General features: G+C 32.0%; 1 long non-coding RNA gene and 1 pseudogene across 2 annotated transcripts; one reads left to right on the forward strand and one right to left on the reverse strand.

Moving 5' to 3' along the window:
- Positions 1-8,135: 8,135 nt before the first annotated feature.
- Positions 8,136-12,888, forward strand: LOC105761165 (uncharacterized). 2 transcript variants are annotated; one of them, XR_008191164.1, is made up of 4 exons: positions 8,167-8,599; positions 8,686-8,747; positions 9,293-9,427; positions 12,874-12,888. It is a non-coding gene; the product is annotated as an uncharacterized LOC105761165 (long non-coding RNA). The 2 variants fall into 2 exon arrangements; XR_001123640.2 differs by lacking the exon at positions 12,874-12,888 and having other exon boundaries at positions 8,136-8,599; positions 9,293-9,588.
- Positions 10,889-16,772, reverse strand: LOC105801276 (ABC transporter C family member 3-like; annotated as a pseudogene).
- Positions 16,773-22,694: the final 5,922 nt, after the last annotated feature.

Genomic DNA, 22,694 nt, shown 5'->3' on the forward strand with positions numbered 1-22,694 from the left:
ATGAATGTTTTAATTTTATTACTTATACGCTTGCTATTGTGTACTATATTAGTTTGTCCTTGTATTTATTTTATTTTGTAGACCTTGCTTGTATTATTTTACTTATATCGTCATAATTGTCATTCCATTACGTCAATTTTTACCCAAATTAAAAAAGAATTTTAAAATATAAGTAATACTCGGTATTTAGGATCTTCGAGAGAATCGAGCCCTAACGTATTGGGTTCCGATTTCTTTCATTGAATCTAAATAATTGAGATTACTCTTTTTAAAAAAAACATAAAAAGCTTATTTTCGAGAATTCGACACGTTGTGTCCTAACGCATTGGATATAACACGTTGTTTTCTCGAAATGAGGATTTTTTAAAAAAAATAAATAAAAATAATATTCAATGTTTAGAATTTTGAAAAATTGTGCCCTAACGTATTGGGCCATGATTTTTTAATCTGACTTAAGCAATTGAATACCCTTTTAAATTTTATTTGCACGAGTTTTTGGACAAGCTCATTTTTTAGAATGTGAAATATCATGCCCTAACTCATTGGGTATGACATTTTCTCTCTCCGAAATGAGAGGGCCTTAACATGTAATTTGATTTATACAAATTTTTTTTAAATAAAGGATCGTATTTTAAAACTCTTCACAGTTTTCAATCTTTGACTCTAAGACATTAATTAATCAACTAGGTACCAATTTTGGGCGTTACGAGGGTGCTAATCCTTCCTCGTACGTAACCGACTCCCGAACCTGTTTTTCTGAATTTCGTGGACCAAAATCATTGTTTTAATAAAATCAAATCGTTTATTAAAAACAACCACTTTTTAAGGTGATCCGATCACACCTCATCAAAAAGAATTGGTGGCGACTCCACTTTCGTTTTCATTTTTCAAAACCCAAGTCGACCCCGTTTTTGTCAAAAAATGGTGTCAACAATTAAATTGGAATAAGTTAACATTTACTATTTAACAGAATTAATATTTTAAAATTTTTTATTGTTCTGTAAATAAAATCTTTTGTTTGGAATTTAACTATAATTAAAAAATAATTTTCAAGACATTTTTTACACGATAAATATTACCAATTACTTTAGATAGAAATAATTATAGTTAATAATATTACAAAATAGGATGATTATTAAATTATGTTAAAATAAATTTAAATTTTCCAAACATCAAAATCACCTATAATAATAAAATTATAATGAATTGGAAATTGAAGTTTAAATTGAGTGTTAATAGTTAAAACGATAATTTGTATCTTGTCAAGATATCAAATGAAAATTCATCATTTAAAATTAGTAAACTTAATTTTTTTTTCATTTCAAATGATGTGTCATCATTTAATTTATTAATAGTATATAAATTTATTCGTGGTCAATATATCAAACATAAATCTGATTAACTCGAATGATTGCTTTTATGTTATCATTCTCCATTAAAAACTCAAGATCTCGTTATTGCTAAATCTTAAGTAAAATATCAATCAAATCTTATTTATTGTTGCCTGTAGCATCCTTCATCTTCATCTTTTTTTTGTTTTTTTCTTTTTGTGCTCATTAACCATGTTCTCAAGGACCCTGTCATTGTGCTCATCTTCTTAATCACTCCATACATATCAGGTAAACAAAACTCACCTTCCAGCGTCACATACTAGGGTTCATATTGAACTCGATCTAAGGTAAAAAATAAAAGATAAGTATCCGTCCGAGTCAAATCAAATCGATTAAAAATTTTCATATAATTTATGTGATTGAGTTAAATATTCAAATAGATATATGCGTAATAAAGTAAGTCATATGCAACTTTATGTGATTCGATGATAAATCACAAATAATTGATAACACGATTCACGCAATTTTAAGTGATAATTTATTTAGTAAAAGGTGTTGATGCACTGGATCAACAATCATGAAAGAAGATAGGGTTGAGTGGTTTAATTCTCTAAGAGCAGAGAACCAGAAGCAGAGAGGAAAAGGAAGCCCCCCTTAGTACCGTGCCTTAGAATTTTATTATATAGGTCGGGTAATCGAGTTGGATTCCGGGTCTGGTTATTTTTATTATTAATATAACAATTTGTCTCTCATCTTGTCGAAGAAGAGTTATAAAGTGACTCTTCTGAGACAAGTTTACACTTATCATGTGCGTAATTTGGGGCTTACTATATAAGTTTTAACTTGAAACCTTATTGAACAAATTTTGTTGTCTGATAGTGCGGAACAAGAGTCAAAAATTGTAATGCAGAACACTGCAAACTGTATTTCCCGTAAGAATTTGTAAATCAGCGGACTCAGAGAAAATTGTTCGATATCAGTTATGATTTTAAATCAGCGAACTGTTCAAAGGCTGTGATCCTAAATCAGCTAACCTTTATAATATCAGCTAAGAACGCAGGTTTGCGAGCTGCTATGGAGGTTACGATCTTAAACTGGTTAGCCTTTATAATATTAGCTGGGAACGTAGGTCCGTGAGCTGTTTTAGAGGCTTAAACCAGCGAGCTTTTATAATATCAATTGAGAACGTATGTTCGCTAGCTGTTTTATAATATCAGCTGGGAGCGTGGTTCTAGAGGCTGCAATCTTAAACCAGTGAGCCTTTATAATATTAGCTGGGAACGTAGCTCCTTGAGTATTTTGAAGTTGCAAGCTTAACTCAACTAACCTTTAATCAACAGCTGCATACGGATATATGATTAAATAACATACATGCTGTAATTCCATATCATGATCCTGTTCTCAATCCAATCTGTGAATAACATGCAAACTAGCATGAATTTTATGACAAAAAGCATGTGATAAATTTGCTCTAAAATACAAGTGATAAATTTAAGTCAAATACTAATGAAATGACAGAGGTTGTGAAATTCAAGTCAAGACCTGCGACAAATTAAACAACTAAAGATAACGTTTATGTATTAGATAAAACGAAAGATGATCATGAACAATAACACAAGCTTAAAATGATTGACATTGATAACAAGCTTTTACATTCCAATTTTTTTTAACAGAGAATATGATTGAACAGAAGGCAGAAAAATGCATGCCTATGGCTGCAGTACATTTCCACTGTACCTCTTTACATGCATTACCTTACCCCTCTTCATTAGAGAATTGGACAGTTAGGCATAAACAACATCAGGTACTGATGCAACCCACCAAGTCCTTTTGTCTGATGATTTTGGTCTCTTAGGGGAAAAACCCAAAATGACTGATCAGATTTAGAGCTCATAATGCATAAAGGCTCCAAGAGAGAGCTTGCACTTGATTAATTTTGCCATTCAGTAGCCTCATTTCACTGACAAACAAAGAAACTGTGAAGTTAGGTGTTATTAAATGGTAGAAACAAGAAACATAATGTTCTATTTCTGCCTAAGCAGAAAATATTCCTCTTGGTCTTGGCTCTTTTATCAACCAACAGCATTGCCTTGTGATTTACTGTTTCTTCGTCCAAATGGTGCCTTAAAAAGTAGCATAGCAGTTAAAAAATTGGATTAAAAGTTGACAGTCTACTTACGATGCCTTGGCTTCCAAATGAAAGCCTCACAGTCCTTTGCATAATGAAATAAAAAGCCAACTTTATTGGTTTAATTCACGGTTTGACTTTTAAAGTATACCTGTTTTCTTATTTTGGTATCTAAATTTTTTTGGTCCAAATTTGGTATTAAAGTATACTCAAATTTCCAACTTGGTTTCTAAAGTGTGCCTCTCTTATATTTTTTTTAGTCTATTTTTTTTGTAGACATTAAATATCACGAGGCGTCATTATGTAAAAAAGTAAAAAAAACAAAATTAAATGTACGTACACATTGAAAATATAAAAAATGGACAGTTTGAACCCTTGCCCCTCATATGGCATTTAAGGACACATATGCTATCATCTCTGCATAATTTAACAAGGTGCTCTCGCTCTATGAATCTCATTTTTGACTTGAGCTCTTTTCAAGGTCGAGACACAAAACCTTAATTCAAGAACAATACCAACCTATCGAAGGGTTGGAACACTTAGAAAATTTCTCTAAAAAGAATAGATCTCCTCTCAATATATGAGATATTAATTTAAAACATACTATGACATTTTCACCCAACATATTATAATTTAAAAACTTGAATTATTGCATTTAATAAGTGGATAATACATAAAAGTTCAGGTTTCAATTGTTTGAGGTTTTAACCAATGATAAATTGATTCAACATGCCATTTTAAAAAATACTATGTTATATTTTAAATTAATGTTGACATACCATTTAATTAAATTTATCTCATAAAATTTAACATTTTCTTTTGTCAATTATTACAAAATGATCATTTTCCTTTTCTTTTTTTTAACGTATACTACTCTTTCTCCCTTAAACCAAGGAAGCTGGTAAAGTTTATTAGCCAAAGAAAATGGCACAAAACAATGAAAAACATCCACAATTACAAATAAAAAAAATTACTAATTCAATCATCATCATTGTCGAAACTATTTTTTGAAATCGACTTTTTATTTGAAAAATGAAAATAGAGTCGCCACCGATCTTTTTTATTAGGTGTGATCGGATCACCTCGAAATATGATCAATTTAATAAAAGTTTAGAATTACTAAAACGGTGATTTTTGGTCTACGAAATTCAAGGGATGGGTTTGGGAGTCGGTTACGCACGAGGAAGGATTAGCACCCTCGTTACGTCCAAAATTGTTACCTAATTGATTACTTGATATCTTAATGTCGAAAATTAAAAACTTGAAGAGAATTTAAAACACGATCCCTTTTTGATACATTATTTAACTAAATTAATTTTTACAAAAAGGAAGCTTATTTCGAGTTAATCCCGTAAGTTAGGACACAACGCCTTAAATCCTCGAGAACAAGAATGAACGCCATATTGATCATCACTTAAATCCCGTTTTTATTTATTTTAAGGTAAATATTCGACTATCTTGGTTTTAGAAAGAAGTCATATTCCGTAAGTTAAGAACACGACTTTTTTAATTCCAAGATAACGAACACTACACCGAAACAGGCTTTTAGCGGCGTTTGGATAAAAAACGCCACTAAAAATCAAGCATTAGTGGCGCTTTAAAAAAAACGTCACTAAAGATCGAGTATTAGCTGCACTTTTTAAAAAACGCCACTAAAAATGAGCATTAGCGGCGTTTTCCAAAAAGCGCTGCAAAAAACCTAAGTCCAATCGTTTTTTGAGTTTTTGGGGGCATTAGCGGCTTTTTTTAAAAAGTGCCTCTAATGCTCGAGGCTTTAGCGGCGTTTTTGAAGAAGCGCCGCTAATGCTTAGGGCTTTAGCGGCGTTTTTAAAGAAGCGCCACTAGTGCTCAGGGCTTTAGCGGCGTTTTTGAAGAAGCGCCGCTAATACTCTATTTTTAGCGGCGTTTATGAAGAAGCGCCGCTAATGCTCAGATTTATCATATTAAATAATTTTTTTGGTTTTTTAAAAGTTTTTTGGGTACATTACTGAGTGTTTTTTCATTTACATATTAAATAATTTTTTATATAATCGTAAAAAGAGATCTATCACTATAGTTTAAGGTTTTTGGTTTAGGGTATATGTGGTTTAGAGTTTAAGGTATAGGGGTTACTATTTTAAGGTTTTTGCAGATTTTTGTTGGTGTGGTTTGGATCCTAGTGTTTCTTGATATTTTGTTGTTGGTGGTTAGAGATTTCTGTTGTTTCAGAAACTGAATATGACCCATGGTTTTGCTTGGCACTTTTACATTTTAAATTATCTGTAACACCTTACTATTTTCTTCTTCCTATGGATACCATTACAGCTTGCATTTGAATGTTTCTTTTAGGTATTTCTGCCTCCAATTCGCCTTCTGTTTGTTGATTGAATTTTTTTAAGTTATTAGGTTTGGACATTGGTGCTAGGGAGAAGAGAGGAAATCCTAAAGTTGATGATGGATTCAATGGTTTGATTATGGTTTTAATCCCGATCTGTTATCATTTTATTTTAATTTAGTATAATTTGGTTTCTTTAATTTTATAATATTGACGTGAATTTAAAAAAAAAAAGGTAGATATGTGAATTTATTATTCGTTAGGATTGATTGGAATTTTAGGTGTTCATGTGTAAAAGTTTCATAACTTGTTTGTTCATTGTTTGAAACCTGAATATGACCCATGGTTTTGCTTGGCACTTTTACATTTTAAATTATCTGTAACACCTTACTATTTTCTTCTTCCTATGGATACCATTACGACTTGCGGTTGAATGTTTCTTTTAGGTATTTCGCCTCCAATTAGCCTTACATTTGTTGATTGAATTTTTTTAAGTTATTAGGTTTGGACATTGGTGCTAGGGAGAAGCGAGGAAATCCTAAAGTTGATGATGGATTGAAGGTTCCAAAAGAAAAAATCACCTGCATTGCGGCATCTGTTGATGTGGATGAGGAGTTTGAATCTTTTGGAGTTGAAGAAACTAGGAGTACTGTTACAATTAGGAGTTTGAATCTTTTGAAATATCTTTAAGATTAAATAACTATACTAAATGCGGTCACAAAACTTATGGAGGACAGTTATAAGGGTTGGGGTTTAAGGGTTAGGGGTTTACGGTTTATGTTTTACGATTTAGGGGATAGGGGTTAGGGGTTTATGGTTTACATTAGTTAGTTTTTTTAATTTATATATTAAATAATTTCTTATATAGTTGTAAAAGAGATAATATTAATTTTAATATATTAAAATTATGATTATAGTTTAAATTATTTAAGAACTTAATAGATAAATTTTATATATATTAACTGGTTTAGGATTTAAGATTTACTTGAGATTTGTTAAATGATAAAAAGTATACAATCAATTAATGCTTTTATATTTAAAAATATTTAATCTAAACCATTTGATATATTTAAATATTAGATTTAACAAAAAATTGATAAATAAATAAAAAAAAATGTGATTGATATGAATAGGTAACTATCTATTTTGGATTAGACCAAATTATAACAAATAAAATGAAATACAAAAACTAAAATCATTCCACATCGAACATCTAGTATAATAATTATATTTTAGTTAAGAAAAATATCTCTAATAAAATGGAGATTAAATCGGAAAATAATAATATAAAATCGTGATTAACATTTCAATCTTTAATAGAAATCGTAATTAACATTGGATAATTCTAACTTAATAATTAATTGCACCATTTAATCATTTATTTTCTTATTAAAATATATGATATTTATTTTGAGAGTACTTGATTTTTTTATAAAATCCAATTTATAAAAATAGTAATAATAAATGTTTTATAAAATCACTTAACTAAAAATTTTTAGTAGACAAAATAAAATATTTTTAACAAAGTAAAACAGAGTCGTTTTGTTTAAAATGAGATATTTTTGTGACATTTTTATAAAAAACGCCGCAAAAGATAAGCAATAGAAATCCCACTCACCCAAAAAATAATTTTTTGTTGCCCGCTCATTACCCCCTCTTCTTCTCATCTCTGTCGTGCGTAGGGGTGTTCGTTCGGTTAACCGACCCGAAATTACTATAACCAAATTAACCGACCTTCCAAAAATTTTAACCGTTAACCGAACCGATTTTTTTTAAAAAAAATTTAACCGAACCGAAATTTTTTATGTTAATAAGGTCGGTTAACCGAATTAACCGAAAATTATGTATTTTTTATTTTTGGTTAAAATTACCCAATTACCCGAATTACCGAATTAACGAATTACCGAATTAACGAATTAACGAATTACGAAAAATACCGAATTACCGAATTTTTTTATTTTTATTTTAAAATTTAAAAATTTATAAATTATTAAAGTAAATTGGGTTTTAGACTTTAGTAAATTGGGTTGTCTTTTAATTTTAGTTTTATTAGATTGGGTAATTGGGTAAACTTTAGTTTTAGTTTTATTGGGTTGGGTAATTGAGTTTGGGTTGGGTTGGATAATTTTATTTATTAATTTTTTCAGTTAACCGAAAATTCGGTTAACCGACTGGTTTCGAACCGAATTAACCGTTAACCGAAAAATCATAAAAAATTTAACCGACCCCCGACCGAAAAAATTCGGTTAACCGACCGATTAACCGAATTCGGTCGGTTAACCGAATTTTTTCGGTTTTACCCGAATTATGCACACCCCTAGTCGTGCGCCCTAAATCACCAAATAATAGTTTGTTTTTGTTTAGTTGAAATCCCCCAAATTTCCCATTTCCAACAATACCTTTTTCCTTTTCATTTCACTGCACTGAAACGCTAGATGAGAAGAAATCCTAGATGAGAAGAAATCGGAGGAAGAGGAGTTGAAAGATAAAGAAAACGAAGAGGGGAGTAAGGGGGTTTTTGCGCTTTGTTTCCCCCCCCTTTCTTTTACATTGCCTTACTAAGATGCCATTGGCTGTTCGCTGAAATAAAGAGATAAAAAAAAGGTTGAAGAAGGTGAAGAATCTTTGTTTCAGTTTCTTTTTCTGTCTTTGCTTAAAAGAAATCTTTTTTCTTCTTCTACTTTTTTTGTTGTGTAAATACGCGTAGGTGTAGGAATTTTCTCCTATAATACCGGTCGTCCCCTTATCCTACGCCGACAATTAGAGTCAGAGTCAAATACAGGTCAATCTATCATGAAATCAGCATCAATTCTCAAGCTACATTCGGTAAATCCCTAACTCTTTTTTATCTTTTTTGTTGGCCTCTTTTGTGATGTTTCACTCTTTAATTTATTATAAACATTCGCATTCAGGTTGTAGGGTTAAAGGTCGAGTTGTGCAGGTTGCTGGAATAGAAAAGATCAGCTGTTCTCAGGTTAATAATTTATATTATGTCTATTACTTTTGGTTCTTCGATTGTCAGTTCTCTATAGACCAAAGAGGAAATGGAATTTATTTTCTTGGTTTCAGGTTGCTATTTACCTCTGCTATGTCATAATGTTTTATAAATTGGATACAAGTGACTATTTAATCTTTGCATTTTAAGGAGGAACTTCTCTGTTATTTATTTTAGAATTGTTTTTCTCTAGCTCAAATAACCCTTGACAAATGTGACATTGAATTCCTCACTTGTATTAGATCTGATGAACTGGATAGAGGTGGTTAAGCAGGACAATCGACGCCAATTATGAACTTGTCATACTCTTTTTAACCCATTTTATCTTTCTACTACCTTGTTTCTGCTTTACAAAACACAAAGTCTTTTCCTACTATTTCCATGATATGATTGTTGAAATGATAACGGGTATAATCATATTATTGATCTTTTTTAATTATTTTCCTTCTAATTAAGGGTTGTGGCCTGTCGTTCCTTGCAATTTATAGATTTTTTTCTAATGGTTGATTCTAGCTTTCTTTTAGGTTGCAAGACACATTGGATCGCCTGGCAGCAAAACTAGAGTCAGTGTATAAAGCATCAGGGGGAAAAAGATAAATATCATAAGTCATTCTATGGGGGGTCTTCTGGTAAAATGTTTCATGGGCCTTCACAGTGATGTAAGCTATCTATTGCATCTCCTATCTCCTCATTTTGGCTATCTACATGTTCACATTTGATTAGCTTAAATGGTCACGCAGAATTTTTTTTAAATAGAAATGATCAAGGGGCTAAAGTGACCAAAAAATAGTAAAAGAGTCAAAATGATAATTTTACTATAGTACAGGGGCCAAAACAGATATTAAATAATTTGAAAATAGCGTAACTTTGAAAACGAACAATCGTAATTATAGGGGGTTTTTTCCACCACTTTCCACGGATTACATTTGCATGCTCTTTACTCTTCATTTCGACATTTGATGGTACTTTCAACCAACCTTCAATTTTTTTTCTTTGGTAGTGAAATATAATATAATAGAATTTACAAAAATCGAGTAAAATTATATTAGACAGCTTAAAAAAAGAATCTACATTGTATTTTGGTTGTCGAGTTAAAATTTTGTCTCTTAACTCTAAATAAAGTATGAGTTGAAGGTGGGATTTTAGAGTAGATGTGCTTCGTCGGATTGGATTACCTCGAAAGTCCTTACCCTTATATGACATTTAAGGACACATATGCTACTACTTGATCAACTACATGATCCAACAAGGTGCTCTTGTTCAATGAACCTTATCTTCAACTTGAGCTCTTTATAGAGTCTAGAGACAAAACCCTAACTAGATTTAAGGATAATTAAGACCTATTGAGGGTCGGAATGAATGACACTTAGAAAACTTCTCGGAAAGGATTTAACTTCCTTTCAATATATGAGGTATTAGTTTAAAACATAACACGGCACTTTCACTCAATCTATTATAGTTTAAAAACTTGGAACTATTGCATCTAAGACGTGAATAGGATATGAAGGATCGGGTAAAATTCAATTGTTTAAAAATTTAAGCTATAATAAGTTGAGTGAACAGTTATGCCATTTAAAATACCATGTTATATTTTAATTTAATGTCAAATCATTTAAATAAATTCATCTCATAAAATTTAACAATTTTTGTCAATTATTATAAAATTGTCATTTTACTATTTTCTAATGTATAAGACTCTTTTACCCTTGGACTAAGAAGGTTGGAAAAGTTTATTAGCAGTTTATTGAACTTAAAGTTAGACATTCCCAATTTATTCAGATTTGGATGCAAATATGTTAAATTTTTCTAAGTTTCTCCTTAAAATTTATATTTCATTAGGGGCAAAATTAGAGCAGGGCAAGGGCCTCGGCCCTCAAGCTGTTTTAAAATTTTAAAATTTTAAATTAGAAAAGATAAAATTATACTTTAGGCCTTTAAAAATATATAAAATTTTATTTAATTTTAAAGAATTATAAAAATATAGACTATTAAAATAACGAAATTACATTTTACTATCGTAAAATTACAATTTAATTTTGACCATCCTAACAAAATTTTCTATTATCTCCCTTATGTTTATATACATGTGTATAATACAAGTATGGAACACATACGAAAAGTTTTAGCAACATAAAACATAACAATTGGACCACAAAAAAAGGGAAAAATCGTTGGGAGCCAAAGAAAATGGCACAAAACATGAAAAACATCCACAATTACAAGTTAAAAACATTACTAATTATTAACACTAGTAAATTTTCATCATCGTCTAATTCAATCCAGTTTATATCAAAAGCCAGAATTTGATCTCACAGTGTACTCTGCTACAAGCTGTGCAAATGATGAAGACTTGTTTTCCAGCAAACTTGATGGACTATCATATTCTTCTATTACTCCTGCAAAACAAATGTTTTTTTTCCATTCAAATGAAATGAACTTCCAAGAATCCATCTTAATGAGCAGAGCATACTGTACTACTAACCATGACTTAGAAGCAGAACCATGTCGCTATCAAGAACCGAAGTTATTCGGTGAGCGATTGTTATGACCGTACAATCAGAGAAGTGCTCCTTAACGTCGTCTGTATTAGGTTATCGGTGGCTGTATCCACCGATCGCGGTAGCTTCGTCGAGCACTAAGATCTTACTTTTCTTCAATAGAACACGGCCAAGGCACACCAACTGCCTTTGCCCCATGCTCCAATTCTCTCCATTCTCACTAACTGCACAACAATAATCAAACTAAGTACAATTTATGCAAAAGAAGACAAACTCATGTGTGTTATAAGATAGAAGGATCGAACCTGAAGAATCGAGCCGGCGGCCTTGTTTGAACTCCATCCCCAAGTTGGCATTTATCCAATGCCTTTAAAACACAATATTGATTGATGTTAGACTTCAATTGCCGATCATAACAGACAGTGTTTAACTAAAATGAACCTACCTCCCAAATCTGTTCATCTGTGTATTCTTCAAGAGGGTCCAGGTTGCTTCGTATAGTCCCTTCAAACATGGTAGGCTCTTGAGGGATGATGCTGAGTCGTGAACGCAAATCATGCAACCCGATCGATGAGATGTTTACACCATCGATTATGATCTGCCCTGCTGCAGGTTCAACGATCCGGAAAAGTGTTTGTATGAGAGTTGATTTACCACTGCCTGTTCTCCCTCGATACCAGTTTTCAACCCTCCAGGAAATGTGCAGGTCAGACCTCGCAACACGAGTGGCATGTGCGGGGCATATCGTACCTACATCGAGACCATCATTGTTTATTTAATACGGCCAATCCATTAGAAAAAAAATCATAGAACACCACAACACTGCCCTTACCTGCAAATCACGAATATGAACTTCTCCGTGGTACGGCCAACAATGGTCTGGGCGATTCGTTTCCACCACAAGGGCAGGCTCACTAGGAATACTACAGTACTGAAGTATTCTCTCAACAGATATAATTTTATTCTCCATATTGCAAAGATTCCACACCACCCAAGCTTGCAACATATTTAGATTGAGTCCATACGTCACAGCTAACCCGGCAATAGCTAAACAAAAGAAAAATGCATACAGTCATTCTCCCAGAACATTTGTTATCTAGTAGTCAATAAAGCTGCCAATATGAATCTGCATTTACTTACCAGGATCGATAATTCCTTCTGGTATAGAGATTAAAAAGAATAAAGAGAAGGCAAAAGTAACAGAAGACAGTAAGTCCAGGCGGAAGCACAGCCATTCCATTGCACCGGCAACATGGAATTTTGGACGAGAATACGAGTCAGTCAGCACCATGTTTGTGTCTTGGAACCTTTTCTCTTGATCAAAGCTCCTTATAGTTGCTCCTAAAATTGTTTCAGCAAAATTCTGTATTACTGGAGCTTTGCATACTCCAACCAGCCGCGAAAGTTCTCGTGCAGAAGATATGTAATATTGCTGCGAGATTACAAGTTTATGAGCATTCCTTTGTTCAGCAATAAGGCAATGATTAAATGAGTTTTACAAAGTAGAAAATTTGAGATTTTAGATATGTTGCTGCATTGTAAGAAGTTCATGATTTCATGCATTGCTTAGCCACAATTCAGCAAGAGTTACCTGATACCAAATGCAGGTAGCAATCACTGGAATAAAAATGACAAAGATCTGCCAAGCAACTTGAGACATGACTGCAATGATTCCAAGTAGCTGGATAACTGAGAAAGCAAATGAGGCAACTTGATACGGGATGTTCATATCTACTGCACTTTGATCTGTAGAAGCCTATAAGAGGCAGTAAAAAAGTTTACAATACCTCAAAAACAAGGGGAAAAATGCCAACAAACATGAAGATAAATTGAATCTTTCGTATCCATACAGGAAAAACATTAGATGCTTACTCTGTTGAGGATTCTTCCACTCGGTGTAGAATCGAAGAAAGACATAGGAGCGCGGAAAATGCGAAGATGCATCTTTTTAAAGAGAAGAGTGGCTGTTTTATATCCAGCTATACGAAGAAGTATGGATCTGGCAAAGACACAAATGGCACTTGCAATGGCCAAAGCCAAATAGACCATGATTAGTGTAAAGCTCCCAACAGGAGGCTTTATGTCTGCCGACACCGGTGATCCCCAAGCCATCCAATAGTTGCTGCCTATTTGAAAAATCTGAAAGAGAATCTGAGCAAGCAGTATTAAAGGCACAAGAGCTCCTCCATATGCTGTTGTGATGTACTTCCAGTAGACCGAAAACCCGACTTGTCCTTTCTCTCGTTCTTCTTCTTGAACAAGCTGTCCTTTTGGTCTGACATCATCTACTTTAAAACTCTGGTTATCTTGGTTTTCTTGTTTCTGCACTTTCCCATTAGTACTAACTATATCACATTCTCCTTCGCTGGTAGTTTGTTCAGAAACCGAACTTGCTTCAACAGTATCAAGGGCCGACAAAGCTTTCTTATGTGCACCCACAAGTTCCATAAAATCAGTACCTGAATTGAGAATATCATTATAATTTCCAGCTTGAACAATCCTCCCATCTTTCATCACCTAACAAATATGTAAATACAAGTTGCATCCAGTTAGTAAATTGTTTCTTGAATCTTAGACGTATGATGAAAATCACTGAAAATAATGTAAATAATAGCTTACCAAAATTAAATCAGCAGCTGGTAAAAACTCAACTTGGTGAGTGACATAAATCACTGTTTTTGATCTCAAATTCTTTAGTAAAACCTCCTGCCAATCAAAAGAGTAAACAAGATACTCAGAGCTCATACATAACTATTTCAACTAAATTAACTATAGCAACTCTTAAAATGCATGCCATATGATCATTAAGAAGACATTACCTTAAATAAATGAGATCCGGTATGAGCATCCACTGCGCTGAAAGGATCATCAAACAGATAGATATCGGCATCTTGGTATAGAGCACGAGCAATCTGTATTCTTTGCTTTTGTCCACCACTCAGATTGATTCCCCTCTCGCCTATAACCGTCTGATCACCGAAAGAGAGAATTTCAAGATCCTTCTTGAGGGTACAAGCTTCAAGCACTTTGTCATACTTGTCTCTGTCCATTTCCTTACCAAACAATATGTTGTCTACAATCTTGCCACTTTGTATCCAAGGTGACTGGGCAACATAGGCTGTTGTACCACACAACTTAAGCGTTCCTGATATCTTTGGTAACTCTCCCAAAAGACAGGAAAGTAAACTTGATTTGCCAGAGCCGACCGTACCACAAACAGCAACACTCATGCCATGGGAAACTTTCAAGTTTATATCTTTTAGTGTTGCAGTAGGGGATGACGTATCCCAAGAGAAGTTCCCATCAGCAATCTCGATCGCTGTATTGGAACTACCACTGGGTAGCTTCTCTATAGCATCAGGCTGCAAGTCATCGAGCCGGAGGAAGGCAGCAATTCGATCAAGTGACACCTTTGTTTGAACTATCATTGAGATTGTGTCAGGAAGGTTGTAGATTGGCACCTGAAGAATCCTGAATGTTGCGAGTGCAGATAGGATCTTCCCCGACTCAAGTGGGACTCCTAAGAACATACAAGCACCAAAAGTGGCTACAGACACAAACGATGGTGCAACCCAGAAAACGAAAGCAGTCATGGCATTTGTATAAACAAATCGTTTTAACCATCCTTCCTCGACGCTTCTGAGCCCGACAATCCTGGAGAGGAACTTCATTTCCCACCCCTGCAGTTTAAGAATCCTCATATTCCTCAAAATTTCAGATGTTGCCTTCATCCTTGTATCTTTTGATTCCATTAACTTATCCTGAAACTTCTCCAGCATTTTCCCCAAAGGAATATTCGCCAACATAACAAGTACAGTAGCAACAAAAGCGGCAATGGATGCAATCCCCAGGGTCTTATACAAGATCAACAAGGCCAAAGCAACTTGCAAAACTACCTTCCATGGATCATGCATGTACCAACTAAAGTCACCCACCCTTTCTGCATCAACAGTCATGAAATTGATGATCTCCCCACTGGTATGGCTCTGCTTCGACTGGCATGAAAGGGTTAACCCCTTGTTATATATCATTGCTACCAATACAGCCCTCTGCCTAAGTCCAACTTGTTGCAACTTAAAGAACCAGCGCCTCTGAGACAAGCACTCCACTAGCTTGGCAACAAAGAAAGCAGCAACTAGAAGATACCCCTCAGCCTTAAATTCCCTTTGCCCATTCAGATACTGAACGAAAGTGTCGATGAGGTATGGGCCAACATATGAAGCCACCGTGTAAGTAAATGCAAACAAAGCTGTCCAAAGAATATCTTTCCATGCTGAAAAGAACAGTGCCTTCACCAGCTTAAGTGAGGTAACACCATTCCCCTCACTATCAGCTGATTCAAGCCTGTTTTTAAATTTTGGAAAAGCGCCAATAACACTATCATGGCTATCTAGCTGAGGAACATGCTCAAGGTCTAATGGTTTCTTATTGCCAGCAGCAATGAGAGGCCCCATCCAAGAAAATGTAAGAACGCTGAAAATGCTAGCATTTGAGTATGGGGTTACAGTATCACCCCCTTTTTCCTTACTCAGCTCTACACCATTACTAACACTAGAATCTCCGCTTAAAAGGGGTTCCTCAAGGAGGATATCTTCACCCTCATTTCTTACAAAGAACCCAACAATGCATAGAAACAAACCAGTAACAACAGACAAGACATCAGATACTAAATACTGGGTTGGGAAGGAAACATGTTTTTTGAAGAGAACAATGTCTATAACAAGACAATAACATGAAATTGAAAAGTAAAAACCCCACCAAATTCTCAACACAACAGGGAACCTCTTTTGTTCACCAGGATTGGAGAATTGACATTGCAAGCAAACACATGTTGCAGCCCAAGCAAGTACTTTCAATGCATAATCAATAAGACTCACCAACTTATCCTCAGACCAACCATTTGTATACCAATAAAAATAACTTAACAAACACAAGACAACATTGGAAACTGAAACAACAAAACAACAAGCTAATGTTTGCTTATACCATAAAATCTGTCGTTCCTTTGAACCTTCCCTACTAACTTTTTTAATCCTGCTCACCATCCATAAGATTAACAATAAAAGCAACAACACTAAGTGTAATGAAGCAGAAAACCCATGAAGAAAAATGGGTTTTAGTAGAAAATCAAAACTAGTAGCTGAACTCAGTAGTAAAGATGATTGTGAAGCAAAAAGTTCCATCTTTTTTGGAGCTTTGGCTGAAGAAAAAACTTGGGTTTTGTGTGTTTGGATACAAGTTTTGATTGGTTTCAAGTGTTTGAAGGCTTCAGGCTTTGTGTTTATATATAAATAAGACTAAAAAAGAAAGACCAAGAAAAATACTTGGAGAAGAGAAATGCGTGGAGAGCAAGATTGGAAGCGGAGAGAGCAGAAGGGAAAGGCACTGAACCTCAGAAAAGGATGTAAAGAAGGAAGTTGGAGACTGGAGTGGCCTTCGGGAAAAGACGTGATTTTTGACTCTGAAAATATAAACTATAGCATCAATTACCAAAGTCTGTTTTTTACTTTATTGTCAGTTTTCCACAAATAACAAAATACTAATCAGCAGGAACTGGGGACAGATCGAAGGACTTAATTTCAACTAATATTCCTAAATTAGTGCTAAAATTTCAAATTGATCCACATACCTCAAATAGTTACTGGGTTCTCAGATTATCACAATAAGATTCTTTTGCCTGTGTAGTTGTCACTTTAAATAATAAATATTTATTCATGACATAAAATATATTTAAAATATTTTTATCAAATTGTAAAAACCTATGTAACTATAGATTGAATAGCTTACATTTAATGTGTTTCTAAAAAGAAAATCAATAAATTTTAAGAGAATTACTTTTTCTAATACGTAGATTCAAGTGTTTATAATTTGGACTTTGGAGATGAATTTGAAATGCATGTCATAGTTTGAGAACTGAATTGAACATTTTTCAACGATGGTTTATGCTGCTGACTCACAATCACATTATATGCCGTTTGGTGGAGAGAAAGACCAAAAACATGGTCGTCAGCAACTTGGGGATTCTGTAGTCAGAAACTTGTCTTCCAAGGAGTAAACACATGAATAAAGAAATGGGCTTACACTGGAAAAGTGTCTTTAATAAAACTTAATTAATTACGAAAATATGTAAATTACCTAGGAGAATAATATCTTATTACTTATAAAAAATAATATTTCAATAAAAATAAATTTAAAAATTAATCTAAAAAAAGGGGTGACCCAAAATATCCGGCCGCACTCCTTTTCCTATTTTTTCATTTTTTAATTTAGGGTGATTGTGGCATATTTTTAAATTTTATATCTTTTATTTTATGAAAATTAGAAGTTTGTCTGTTTCTTTTAATTTATCATAATTTAATCTAAATTTTCGATTTTAACTATTATTTGAATTTATCAGAATTTAGTCTTTGTAAGTTTTGAATTAAAAAGTTAGTCAAATTGAAAACCTACAAAGATTAAATTATAATAAATTAAAATAAATGGACTTATTCTAATTTCCATAAAATAGAGGTATGAAATTCAAAATCATACCACAACCAACCCAAATTAAAAAGAAGGGTAAAAGTCAATAAGAAAATGGGTATCGCATGACTTTTGGCGTCACCCTTTTTAGATTAAAGTATTGTTTTTAATTTATTACTTTATCTATTTTATTAAAATATTATATTTTATAGGTGGTGTGCCTGACAAACACCTAATTTTATGGTAGAAAATATGTCATTTACAACATATCACATTTTCGTATTTTTTTATATTGTCTAAGTAAAACCCTTAATACTAACTAATACATATTTTATCGTGCTTCATGTTCGGTTAACTATTAAGTATTTTCAATTAAATTATAAAGTAAATATTAAAAATATAGTTAAGTTATTGTACTATTTGTATATTTGTAATTTAATCTTTATATTTTATTTTAGAAATTTAATCACTTTATTTTTAAATTTTAAAATTTCAAATCTAATTATTAAGGTGATTAAAATCTTCTATTAAAATTGACTATTTTACTACATACTGCAAAAAAGAAAAGAAGAAACAAAAGAGGAAGTCAATTCACGTGTGAACCAAGGAAAATCCAAAGGACCTTTCTTTTATATGGATAATATATAATTAATGACATAATTTATTACTTTTAACGTATGGGATTTATGTAATAATCTTAAAAGATTACTTGCCTTTCATGGCATTTTATCATGAATATATATATATATGAAGGTATAAACCTTAAAACCAACATGCAAATTTAATTAAATATTAAGTTTTAATAATCTTTTTCAAAAATTTGGAGAGAACGAAGCTCAATTAACTCTCATTAGACCTATTTATGGGTCAGGAAGCTCACCCGATCCGATAGGCCTGACATGACTAGATTCGGACTTAAACGTAGATTTTTATTTTTCAAGCCAACTTGATTTAACCCAAATTTAATTTAAATAAAAAATATTTTTAAAATTTAATTTATTATAAAAATATATAAATATAAATATAAAATATTTTATAAATTTGCCAACCCATTAATAGTTCTAAACTCTCATTTCTATTGACCCTGAATAAGGATTCTTTGGTTAAAAAAGCATAATAACGAATTTAGTCCTCAATGTTTGTATTTTTTGTCAATTCAACTCTTACTTTTTTTTAACTAAATTTGAGCATTAAACCTTTAACAAGAGTTAAATTACTTTTCTTTAAAATTACGTTGACTAAAACATTAACTTTTTAATGAAATTGACACGACAATCCGCGTGTCAATCCACGTGAACAATCGACATGATAATAATTATCTTATATACCACGCCAATAAATAATTTAAAATTATAAAAATTCAAAAAAAAAAACTCAACTCAAAAATATTATAAAACTTTCATAAAATTAAAAAGAAGAAGCATGAAATGCTCTTTGACTACTACGAAAGTTGCCGTATTTAAAATTTAAAATTTTAATTAAAATTTTATTAAAAATTAATTTAACTCTTTTCAAAGATTAATAATTAAATTTAACTTAAGAGCTAAATTTAATTAAAAAAGTTATATTAACAAAAAAATATAAACGTTAATAATTAAAACTTGGACTCAAAAATATAAAAATAAAATATTTGAAATAATTTAATATAAAAACAATCATATTAAGAAGATTATTAAATTATATTTAATAATAATGCTATTAAAATTTAATAACAAAACCATAATTATCTACCTTACAAAAATTCGCTAAGGGTACTGATTATTTCAGTATTTTTTCTTATGCTATTACAATATTTATTCTATTCAACCAAACACAAGAATACTATTCCATTCCAATTAACCTAACGCAAGAATATTATTCCATTTCATTCAACCAAATAATTGAATTACCGATTACAGTCCTATTCTATTACAGTTAACCAAACGTGTCAATAATTTTAGAATAAAATTGAAAAATAAAAATGAAGTTGTAGTTTCCTATTTTCTACGCTACCAAGCAAAACTATGACTAGCTGTTAAATAAATCTCCTTGTAAAAAGTGGGCGTTTAATTTTCCAAACAAATTAAATAGTCAACAAATTTTGCAGTTGATGAAACCAAAGATGCTACTGCGGACTGCCTGCTCCAACCACCAAAGCAAGCTTGGAATAGTTGAAATTGTTCAATTCACTAAACTATCCCCCAATTTATCTTGAGATTTTAAATTGGTCCTACATTTCAAAATGTTTTAACCTAATCTTCAAAATGCTAGTATTATATTAATTAGGTCTTTTCGCCGGTTTAACCATCAATATCGGTTCATATTTGACGTATTTTAAAAAATAACATTAAAATTTAAGAGGGCTTTTTTTTTTGTTACACGTCATACCAAAGATGATGTTAAACATATGTTTATAATTTGACCAAGCAATGACGAAGCTAGAAATAATTTCCTGGGGGAGGGCTGAATTTGGATTATAAATTGTTGAGAGAGCTAAAATGTAAATTTATCACTATATAAACATAAAATTTTACAATATCTTGAGAAATTAAACTATAAACAATTCAATTTTAAATTTTAGAAGGGTCATGAAATTTTACAATTAAATTAATTTAAAATTTTATTGTTTTTAAAGGAAATAAAAGAGCAATTTTTCACTTTGGAGGGACCAAGGCCCTGCTTGTCCTCCTCTAATGTTGCCCTTGCAACCCATGCTGATAAGCTAAATTGGCATAAGGACGTAATTGATGTAATACTAATATTTTAAGGACTCAACTATAATATTTTAAAACTTAAAAACATTTAGCGCAGTCAACCTTGGTTGAAAAGCATCTTTGCTTTGGGATCAACGAAAGAAGGATATATTAGTAGTTTAATTGATCCAATTTTCAGTTTCCAACAACAATTATTTAGAAATGGAAGTCCCTGCAAATGCTGAAATGCAAATAAATCGGGGGACAAAGAAATAAAAATAAAAATATGGAGATACAATGTTGAGATTCGATTCTGAACCAAGCCTTGGATTCACAAATGACTTCTTTTTTTTTTTTTGATTTTATTAATTAATATACAACCAAGCAAATTTCCAATTTTCCATTAGGGAATTATTGGTAAAAATACTATATCGGTCCCTGTACCATAATGAAGAATGCATTTAGTTTTATACTTTTAAAATAAACATAAAGATCCTTGTAGGTAGATAAATTAACAAGATCATATTTTTGGTAATAGTTGAAAAAAAGTTGTTAATTTTATGAGATTAACTCAATTAAATGATACAACATAAATTTAATATATGAGGTGGCATATTCATTTACTCAATTGTAGCTGGATGTATTTAATCGATGAATAAGATATGAAATTGGGGAATATGAATTGGTCGGGAGAGTGTTGTGAAATTAGGTTGGGGATTAGATTCTTGGTTATAACCATTACTTAAGGGATGTGTATTCTGGATTGGTTAACTATTTTAAACAAATGAAGATTTGAGAGAGTGTTGATTCATACGGATAGCATGAAAATGATTAAAGTCATTGAATATAGGCAATCAACGGATGCAAATTCAGTCTTGGTTAGAAGAACCAAACATATATTGAAAAATGGAAGATTGTGGTTTTTTAGGTATGTTCCCGGGAAGAATAATCAAGTTGCCGATGGGATCGCCAAATTGATTTCTGGTAATAAGGAAGGTGTCCAATTTTTTTAGGAGATTCCTAAGGAGATTTTACAATACTTAAGTTTAGATAAAGCAAATGGCTTCTTTTACTTTTAATAGTTTGAAGTAAGCACTTTGAGTTTGTTACATTCAAAATGAATTAAGGTACAAAAGATAAAAGTGAACAACTCACGTCATAACTTAAATTAATACCACATCATTTAATTAATTCCACCTCATAAAACTAACTGCTTTTTTCCCTTCAATTGTTATATAAATGATCATTTTGCATGTATTTCTAGCGTAAGAGAATATTTTACTTGTAGAAACTAAAAATGCATTCCATGCTAATACAAAAACCTCTAGAGAACCCTATTAGTTGGATGAAAAAGAATAAGGTACGAGAATACGACCAAATCATTCTTCCTTCTAACAAATTTTTTACTCATTCAAACAAATTTTTTTGGCTTCCCCACCACCAAATGGCATATACATATACATGTACTCAAGCTTTCCTCCATTAAAACCACCAATAGAGCTGCTCTCACCCAAAACACTTCACCTTTTCCCCAACAACAAGGATCCTTTATACGGCCCATGCATTAAATGAGAACATTGGACTTTGAAGGGATGGCATAGACATTGATTACACAGTTAAGGGTGAGTATTCGATCAAGTCGAGTCAAATCGAGTACAAATTTTTTGAATTAGTCGAGTTGATAAATTCTATTTTAGCAACCGAACTCAATTTAAAATTTTTTCGAATCGAATCGAATCGAATCGAGTCAAATCGGGTCGAGTTAACGAATCCTATTATTTATACTTAATGTTACGTTTAGATGGACCGGCTATTTAACTAGTAGATAAATTTACAAGATTATTTAACTACATGAACAATATAATGATTTTACCTTTTAACTTAATGGGTAAACATTTATCAAAACAATGTAGCTTTGCCTTTTAACTTAATTATTTTGAATTTTAACTTTTAAAAAATAAACATTTATCAAAACAACGTAGTTTTGTCTTTTCTTATTCGGATTTTCGGATAACTCGAATTGTGTAATTCATATTCGAGTTAAACCAAAAAACTTAATTTTTATTCGAGTTAATCCGAATAACTTGATTAACTCAAATAACTCGAACTATTTAATTCAAAATTTAAATTTTTCATTAAGTTTTTCGAATCGAATCGAATTTTACTCACTCCTACGCACAGTTCTCAATGTTTTGTCTGATGTTCAAAGGAACAGGTGGGTGTAGCCTTAAGGTTTCTTTCACTATTGATCTCCAGAATTTCAGCTCATGGATCCTTGCTTTAGTTACTTGGCC

The sequence above is a fragment of the Gossypium raimondii genome, chromosome 11 (genome assembly GCF_025698545.1).
Source record: "Gossypium raimondii isolate GPD5lz chromosome 11, ASM2569854v1, whole genome shotgun sequence".
In the NCBI taxonomy this organism is placed as follows: Eukaryota; Viridiplantae; Streptophyta; class Magnoliopsida; order Malvales; family Malvaceae; genus Gossypium; species Gossypium raimondii.